At 42.4% G+C, this 7,160-nt stretch overlaps 1 protein-coding gene across 4 annotated transcripts in view; it reads left to right on the top strand.

Annotated features, from left to right (window-relative positions):
• Positions 1-306: 306 nt before the first annotated feature.
• The window catches only part of thrab (thyroid hormone receptor alpha b), a 155,999-nt gene continuing 149,145 nt past the window's right edge, over positions 307-7,160 (top strand). For all 4 annotated transcript variants that reach the window (XM_053511120.1, XM_053511117.1, XM_053511121.1 and 1 more), the window contains exon 1: positions 307-590. The gene's annotated coding sequence lies outside the window, so the exon portion shown is untranslated. The remainder of the gene's footprint in view (positions 591-7,160) is intronic.

Below are 7,160 nucleotides of genomic sequence, written 5' to 3'. Positions count from 1 at the left end.
ATTTACCCATGCACCTGAGTAATTCGCACGTTCTATAAACTATAAAAAGGGTCAATGCAGTTTTAATGAAATTATATTAACGAAAAAGAAGATTAACTGCATGATGTCATGTTTGATTTGATGGTGTGATATCTCTCTCTCTCTCTCTCTCCTTCTCTCTCTCTCTCTGTGTGTGTGCACGGCTGTGCAGAGTCAGTCCTGTAGAGAGCGGTGTTCGGTTTATAGAGCTGTTCCGTAGAGCGCGCGCTGTACGCTGTACTGTACATGAGCGCGCGGAGGGAGGAGCGACTGCTCACGCGCCTCTCTGCGTTCCTCTCTGCTTCACGTCCCAGTGAGGAGAAGAAGAAGAAGAAGAAGAGCACGCGCACACACACACACACCGAGACGCACGTATACACTGACTTTCTGCGTTTTGTTCAAACACACACACACCGGAGTGTCAGCACGCCGCGCCCTGAACCGCACGAGCTCCGGTACATACAGCGCGCGCTCTCTCTCTGGATACACACACACACACACACACACACACTTTTCCCCTAACCCCGGGTGTTAGAGTCGTCCTTGCTGGGAAACACTCATATCTTCACAAGGTGAGTCATTTCTATCTCGCTTTCCTACTTCTGTATATATACACACACACATACACACACACGCACGCAGGCAGGCAAGCGCGTGCACGCGCGAGCTTATTTATCAACTCCCTCCGAGCGCTCGCGCCAGCCCTGGGGGTTTGACAGTACTTAGCATGCATGCTAGCAGCTCGGCTAGCCCTGCCTTACCCTGAAACTCCGACTGGCACACACACACACACACACACCAGCGTGCGAGCGAGCGAGGGAGAGATTCTCCAGCTTTTCTTTCTGGACTCTTCCGTTTCTATAATCACATGGACTAAGTGTTCAGAGCACGCGCAGCTGTACTACGAAAACAGTTTATCGCGCGCGCAGACACTTTTATTTCTACCTGGATTTAGATTTTGGAGGAAATGTAGCTGTGCAAGAAGAAGTGTCGACTTAGTGTTTTGGAAAGTAACACACACATACACACACATACTGTACACAGAGCTGCTTTAGAAAAGCATGCTTTAACCACACACACACACAGAGTAAGGTCAAGGCCACTTGTGTACTGCCACAATGTTTTCTAACACGAGCTGCAGCTTGCAACTGTCTGTCTGTCTGTCCATCAATCTGTCTGTGTAATCTACATTATCTGTCTGTCTGTCTAACTTGCTGTGTGTCTTTCTGTCTGTTTATTAGTTTTTCTGTCTATCTATTTATATCTTCATCTGTCTGTCTCTTTGTCTGTCTGTCTGAGTTTTGTAAACATTGTTTAACACACCCTGTCTCGTATGAGACGAGGTATTTCTGATTACTCTGAACAAATATCCTGTGCACTTTTGTCTACTTAAAGGTATGTGTGCCTGTGTGTGTGTGTATACGTGCGCGTGCGTGCCTGTATGCATAGCATAACTGTACACAGTGTTCTTTGAGACACAGAAAACTAAACACCCAGTATTTGTACACCTGTAGAGTGCTGCACCTGTATGGTGGGGCAACTGATAAACTCTGAGTGGGGTCGTTACCGACCAGAGGGGTGTGTGCTAGTGGTATTGTTGGGATTTAAACACAGTGATCCTCAAAGACCACACTTCACCACACACACACACACACACACACACACACACACACAGACTGTCCTGGTGTGTGTGTGTGTGTGTGTGTGTGTGTGTGAGATGGTGGGGGGTGTTATTTGTTCTTTAGCGTTTGATAGTTACTGACTGCAGTAGCTCAGTGTCTCGGCATATCAGTGATACTGATGTGTTTAACACACTAATTACATCTGACACAGACACACACACACACACACAGACGTCAGTGTCCCTGCTTACTGAAAATTATGGTATACAATGTAATTTTGTGCGTGTGCTCCATATGGTCGTATCTGTGTTTGGATTTGAACCCAATGTGGGCGTGGCCTAAACCACAAGTTCATCTACATATCCAATGATCTCTCTAGTGTTTCTCTCTTACTTTGTATTTCTGTTTTTTCTTTTGATCTAAATGTTTTCAACTTGGTAATTGATGATGTTTCTTTCAATGTTTTTGTTTATTCCTTTTTTGTTTCTCTATCTATCTATCTATCTATCTATCTATTAAACTCTACAAATATTGGCACCCTATCTGTCCATCTATTAGACTGCAAAAATATTGGCACCCTGTTTGTCTGTTGATTGATCTTTCTGTCGATCTATCTATTAGAGTTCAGATATTATTATTAGATATTATATTGGCTATCTATCTATCTATCTATCTATCTATCTATCTATCTATCTATCTATCAAACTCTATAAGTATTGGCACCCTGCCTGTCTGTCTATCTATTTATCTATCTATCTGCCATCCATATGCCTGTGTATCTATTTATCCATCTATCTATTATACTTCACAAATTTTGGCACCCTGTCTGTCTGTGGATTTATCTATCTGTCGATCTAACTATTAGAGTTTAGAAATATTGTCTATCTATCTATCTATCTATCTATCTATTAAACTCTATAAATATTGGCACCCTGCCTATTTATCTATCTATCTATCTATCTATCTATCTATTAAACTCTATAAATATTGGCACCCTAACTCCTCGTGTTGTGGCTCGCCGCTTTTAAGCCTGGTCGCGTTGCACGATGCTCTGAGATGTTTTTCAGCTCACAGTGGTTGTACACGCCGATCATCCAGCTCTCCCATCAGCTTGTTTGCTCTGCTGTTCCCCCTCACGCGTCTCTCCGCCTTCAGAACCGACACTCCTTCGATTCCTACGCCGCTCTCGGCATCGCCGTTCACGAAAGTCCCAAGAGATCGGCACTTTGTGAGATCCCTCAGATCACTCAGATGTTTGATGTGTGAGTGTGATCTAAAGCTCTTGACCTGTGTCTAAATTAAACGATGTCATGCACAGCCCTGCTGCTACGTGTTTTTGTGGCTGATCGGATAAAAACTGCACGAATGCGCTGGTGGTACTGCTAATAGAGTGAATGAAGATGTAAAGCCATAAAGTCCGTGCCTGTGTGATGAAATCAGATATTCAGGACACGCCTTTGGAAAACACACAGATATTGTGTTCACGCCTAGATGCGGGTGTTTTATGTCGACCTAGCAATATATGCCTGAAGGGAGAAACACTTTCCATAGTGAAATCAATTAAAACTTAAGATATGATGCCCCCCCCAAATCCCTACACCATGCTGTCGCCATGGAGACCAGATGGAGACGGGAGTAGTGTAATCTAGGGACCTTGTGTGATTTAGTTATTATTATTATTATTAATCGAATTTCGTGTGGCGTGTTCACACAAGATAAGCAAAGCCTGCGATTTTTACATATTACAAATAATATTTCATTTCATACATTTCATATAAATAAAGCCCTAGTCGCGATTTTTATCTTTCTGTAAGATGGGTCGCACAGGAAACAAAAACCGGGAAAAAAATGAAATGAAATCACAGACATGCTGATTCGCCCGGGACTAATAATATTATCACAGGATTTCGATGTTTGGCGAAATATTGGAGGTTCATTTATGGGGGAATTTTTATTTTTACAAATTACAGACATGGTTGACTCACATGGAACTAACATCACAGGCGACCTCCGCTATTATTACAAATCACGCAAGGTCTCCAGATAATACTAATCCCGTGTGAATAGGGCTTAGGACATTAAGGGATTGGGGAGGATAATGATTCTTTTGTGCGGTACTTCATTTATCACCACACTGACACCAAAACCAATTTATTTTTTTTATCTATTTGCATTTGAAACGGCAAAATGTTGCTGCTCCTTTGATAATCAGCTATGCGTCCTGTGTGTTATGGGCAAATTAGTTTTTAAGTTTGTTTGAACTTTGTTTGAAGTGATAATCGCTATACAAAAGTATCGGCACCCAGGTATGGTGATGGTATAGTATCAATTCAATTTAATTCAATTCAGTTTTATTTATATAGCGCTTTTAACAATGGTCCTTGTCTCAAAGCAGCTTCACGAAAATAAAAGAATTTTTTTAAAAGAGCATTTTTGTAAGTGTGTATCGACCGCTTCCCGGTGATTCCCATCCGGATGGATGCATGGACACGTAGACATGCGTGTCTGATCCGTTCGGAACTTTGCCGTCATTGGACATGTGAGACGGTTGGACATGTGCACGCTTCAGCCCTACCCACGGGAGCCTGATGCGACCTGTAACCCAGCACATGTGACCTCTCCTGGTTTTTTTTACAAGCTATACAAAGTGTGAGGGGAAAAAAATGCAGAAATGTGTCATCTTCATGTCCTCATGTCTGTCTTGTCTTCCTGTCTCAGCGGTAATTTTAAAGAAAGCTGTTATACATGTTCATCTGTACCGTGTGTGTAAAGGTACAGCTCTTTATGACCTCATTAGAGAGTGTGCAACGTGTTGAGTAGGGGGGAGTGTTTATCATTCATACCTGATATTAGTCTCAGCGTTTTGGTTCCTTCAACAGTGAAATGTTTCACACCTTTGTTTATTGAGGGTGGACGTTCACACTAAAGGATTATCTTTTTTTTTTCTTTTGAAGGGAAATCCTTACTAATTCCAGTTCATATAGAAATTCAAACATTACCAGCCAATGCCGTGCGGTGTGTGTTTATCTCTCATGCTTTACAATGTAAAGAAACCAGACACACCTTCGGAACACACTGTGTTTTTTTAGGGTATATATTTGAGAAGGTATATATTTAAGAAGCCGTTGAAACCATCATTTTGCAGTAGGTAAGGAATGAATGCTGTTAATGGAAATTAAATAACGATAAGACGGGCAAAATGGGAGAATGGGGGAAAAAACAAAAAACAAAAACATCCGATCATGGAAAGTTTAGAAATAAGTTTGCAGAGACTAAAAAAACCAAATACCTTATTGGTTCGTCAGTGGATTGTAGAGTTTGCTAAAATACTTCTCCTGGAGCGCTTGCAAAACAATTCTCAAACAGGGGGCGGAGCAAATCTGGTAAAAAGGCTAAATCCCACCCTGCGTACTGAACTACACATACTGATTTGATCCATGCATCAGTTCCAGAACGTGAAACGATTGTGTTCACACTGATCTAAATGGACCAGGCGTTGTGGAGCAGAAAAGCCAGGACGCTTCAATCAGGCACGATTGATTCGTACTGTGCGTTCATTCACGTTGTGTTTTTTTTTCCATTCTCTGGTCCACTTTTCTATTTCCACTCTCCGATACAGCAGGTGGCGGTACTTGGTTTTCATGTCGCCATTAAACATGAGAGAAGACGGAAATGAGGAAAACTTTCGCGCTACTACTCGGGAAGAGCGCCGTGCTTGCCTCCCTTTCTAAACTAATCGGTGATCTGATGTACCGTTTTCAGTTCCGTGACCGGGTTCTGTGTCTGATCCGTGTTCACACTGATCTAAATGAACCAGGCCTTGGGGACCAGAAGTATTCTCGGAAACGATCTCGGGCCCTAATGTGAAAGCACCCTAAATCCACCGCTAAATAAAAACACTCAAAGTTACAGGAAATAACATTTCTTTGACGTTATAAAACAAGCACACTCGAGTGGTGTCTTCTGATATTAAGGGTTCTGATATTGTTTCTCTCCATCTCTCAGCATGTATGTGGTGTGGATTGCTGTGTGAGGTTCGTGTGCTGATAAATCCCCGTCCCTCATCAGCTCGTCCTCATCAGCGGCAAACGTTGCAAAGTTCAGCCGTTGCACATCCTGAATCTCGTTACACATCTTACCCGAAGAGAAGGCAGGGTTAACGAGCTCTGCTTTACTTGAAGAATTTTCTTCACGAGTCACACGTCAGAAGGTGGGGAACCACTTCGGGTGTGAAGAGCAGCGATCGGAATGAATTCGGTGTCGAGTCTTGGTGTTTGGTTCGAGTAAAAAACTCAGGATTCAAGTCAAAAAACCCGGGTTTGATTCCGGAGAGACCGCGCGAGGTACTGAAGTTAACAAGCCATCTGGTATAGATATCTCACACCCTCTGCCCTTTTTTATCTTCTTTTGCTTTTATTCTACGTCCTAGTAATACAACGTTTCGGAAAAGTCAGAAAGATTCAAAGATTCACGTTTTCATCACCATTCCCGGTTTGACTCGAACGCCCCGGTATATAGGTTTGCGAAGAAACTATTACTGTAGGACGTAAATAAAAATGTTTAGATCATTCATGGGGCACGAAGTAAATGACAAGTTTTGATAATGTTTATCAAAAAAACAAAAATGATGCATCACATGTGACACGGACACAAACGGTTAAATCATATCATCAATAGTCTCTGTTACTATAGAAACGCAGACGTATCAGAGTGTTCTGATCGATCAGGTTAGAGAACACTTCTCAGGACAGAAAGATCTCTTCGTGACTGATCGTCGACTCGTAAAACTCTTGATTTCAGTTCGCTCTTAGACTCTTTGATGCTGTCTCGTCTGTCACCATCTGCGGCTGCTCCTGCACCACTGCGCTTTCCTGGAGTATGAGAACCAACTCTCACACCTACACACACACACACACACACACACACACACACACACACACACGCTTACAAGAGCGGCTCATTGGCTTTGAGCTGCAAAATAATAACAAACAAAGCAACAGTTATCGCACCGTGTAACCAAGAGTGAGTTCTCGAAGCCGCACTCGGTGATCATCAAGAGCTCGAGCTCAGAGTGGCACGCTCCTCCGCGCCGCAGACACGTGTCTCTCTCGCTCTCTCTCTCGCTCTCTCTCTCGCTCTCTCGCTCTCGCTCTCGCTCTCTCAAGATTTCTAGGTGCTTCATTGGCGTGACAAATATTTATATTCGTATCGCTAAAGATTAGGAATGAGGCAGAAACATAATAACAGAAGTAGATTGTAAAAAAAAAAATATTGTATTTCAATACAAAGGTATTGAAAGAGTAATAATAAATAAACATTTATAAAATAAAAGAGTACAAATATTTAGTCAAAGATAAAGTGACTGTCTTTTTGAACATTCTGTCGTTTTCTCTCTCTCCTCTTATTTTCTCTTCCTTTTTTTCTCTCTCTCATTTTCTCTCTCTCCCCTCTCTCTTGTTCTCTCTCTCTCTCCCCTCTCTCTTGTTCTCTCTCTCTCTCTCTCTCTCTCTCTCTCTCATA

This window comes from Clarias gariepinus, chromosome 14, assembly GCF_024256425.1.
Source record: "Clarias gariepinus isolate MV-2021 ecotype Netherlands chromosome 14, CGAR_prim_01v2, whole genome shotgun sequence".
In the NCBI taxonomy this organism is placed as follows: Eukaryota; Metazoa; Chordata; class Actinopteri; order Siluriformes; family Clariidae; genus Clarias; species Clarias gariepinus.
This window is presented reverse-complemented; position numbering and strand designations above follow the sequence as displayed.